The following is a 2,562-nucleotide window of genomic DNA, read 5'->3' as shown; positions in this document are numbered from 1 at the left end:
GACCCCTGCCCCCCCCCCGCAGTGTCCCCATCTCCATCATCCTCCTCCCTCCCTCGCCCCCAGCCCCACCAGCTGGGTGACACCGAGCAAGCAACCCCACCCCAGGGACCCCTACTCCAGGGACAGCCTGGGTCCCCCGGGCTGGCTCAGAGCATGGCCCCTCCGTCCCTGTAACCCCCCAGCTGCTGGGGTGTCCCCTGGGAGAAGGCCAAGCCCCCCGCTTTTCCCAGTAGGTCACCTGGAGCAGGAGGAAGAAGACAGAGCCGCCGTTGGCACGGGGGGCCAGGACCCTCCAGCAGCCACCCAGGGCTGCACAGCACCGGTCAGGGTAAAAGCCCCCCCCAGTGCACACCCCCACCTCCTCCATCTTGCCCTCCCAGCTCTGCTCTGCACCAGGAGCTGCTGCATTCGCCAGGCACAGCCTCTGGAGGCAGGGAGATGCCTGCCCGCTCCACTGCACCCAACGTACCCCCAGATTCCCCCAGTTCCCCAGCATAAAACTACTGGGAAGCACTGGACACCTTCGCATTTTCCCCTTGGGGATGAAGGTGAAGGATGGACCCTTCGACCGCTCACTTAAAACCCCTGGTGATTAATTAGTCCTGCAGTGCAAGTTAGTGGAGCATCACATGATTTTGATTTGAGTTGATAACACGAGTGCTATAAATATCAAACGGGAGATGTGCAGAGAGGCGGATCGGCTGCCCCGATGTCCTCGGCTACTCAGCGGTGACGAGCAAAGGCCGTCCCTGGGGCTCCCTGCTTCGTGCCCTCCCTGCAGAGGGACACACACATCTCTCTCCCCGCTTGCTTTCTACCGGCACAGCCCCAAGGGCAGCTGAGAGAAGCCAAACCAAAGAGCAGCCACCACCATGGTAAGCCTGGGGGCAGCTTTGTACCCCATTTGTCAGGCTATTGCCGTCACACCGGGACATGACACCATGTCCGCACTGCTGGATGTCACACACGGGCTGGGTGCCAACGGGAGCACTGGCTGAAGAGGAGCCGAGGGCAACATCAATGCTGGGAGCTTTGGCTCTGGGTGCTGGAGCCCAACTGGGAGCCCTGAGACCCCAGGGGCTGATCCCTGCTCACCCCAACACACATTTCGGGGAGCCTGTTCTGCAGATGGATCATTTAAAAACCTAGCACTGCCCAGCGTTGCTGAGCTGCCGGCGCGGCCCCGCTCCCCTGCCTCACTCCAGCCAGCGATGGCAGCGAGAAATGCGAGCCTGGGAGAGGGAGCCAGCACATTTCATTACCGGCACACAACAGACTGCAGGGTTTTAGTGCAGATAATAATTCAAAGTTATCCCCGTGCGGATCCATAACCCAGCAGTCATTACACGCAGAGCTGCTGCGTGCATGCACGGCTCGTGGGTTTTTTTTCCCAGCGATTACTGCAGCAGAGGATTTTGTAGGACAGTGCCGCAGTGGAGCGCGGGAGCACAGGCAGGAGCTGGGTGACGATACGGCTTCGAGGGCAGGTTCCCTCCCAAGCCTGCTCGGCCGCATCCGCACCAGACCCCAGCACATGTAAAGCCAGGACAAACCCCAGCGGGGCTGATCCGGCAGGGCTCTGGGGAGGGGGAATCCAATGCACAGAAAAAAAGCATCATTTAACCCCAAAATGCACCTGCTGCTGGGCAAGACGCCAGTCTAAAGTGCTCAAGCTGGCCAGCTGTGGGATTTGGTATGTGCATTTGGCAGGGAAAGGGGCCCCTGCTCCTGCCTCTTTGTGCCAAAAGGGAAACCGAGGCACAGGAGGACGCAGCAGTTTGCTCGAAGGTTAAACAGGCTCCCCCACAGCAGCAAATGTTTGTTCATATGCCCAGTATTCCCAGTCCACTCCCAGTTCCTCCAGCAGTCACTGGCACATGCTGCAGAGCCAACAACCCACCCCTGGGCTGGGTCCGGGCTGGCTCTTGCCCCAGCCCTCCCACGTCCTTTTCCCCTTACCCCTCCCCAAATGGTGCCCCAGCTCTCCCCACCCAGCCCTAGGGAGAGGCCACCTCAGCCCTGCAGTGTGGCAATGACTGGGGAGGGGACGGGGGCCCTTCGTTAGCAGGTGCTGAGCCCTAACAAGGGCTGCCGCATCCTTATCCCCCCAGGCTGGTTCCCGGAGCAGCTCCTGGCTGGGAAGGTGGAGTGAGGCACTGGGAGCCCACACCCTGCCCGGAGGGGTGACCCCACATCCCCCTGTGGGTCCTGGTGGGGTTGTAGGGCAGCACAGGGAGGATGGAAGAGCATCTCACAGAGGATCAGGCCAGGGAGGGTCGACGGTGAATCCTGCCCCAAAAAAGGGGCTTTTCCACCAGCTGGTTGCTGCAGTGGGAAAAGCAGAGGTGCTTGCAACAGCCTTGTGGCTCCACAGCTGGGCTAGGCACGGAGTGGTGTTTCAAAGGACTTGAAGGTCCTGCCTGCTCTTCCAAATGTCACAAATGCTGTGATTTATCGTGGCTTCGGATGCCCGTTGCCTGCATGAGCCCCGCTGGTGTGTGAGCAAGAGCTCATAAGCAGCGTTTCCATGGGGTTTGCAGGCAGGCGCTGCTTGCAGCTTTG

The sequence above is a fragment of the Egretta garzetta genome, unplaced genomic scaffold (genome assembly GCF_000687185.1).
Source record: "Egretta garzetta isolate BGI_Z169 unplaced genomic scaffold, ASM68718v1 scaffold34, whole genome shotgun sequence".
Lineage (NCBI taxonomy): Eukaryota > Metazoa > Chordata > Aves > Pelecaniformes > Ardeidae > Egretta > Egretta garzetta.
This window is presented reverse-complemented; position numbering follows the sequence as displayed.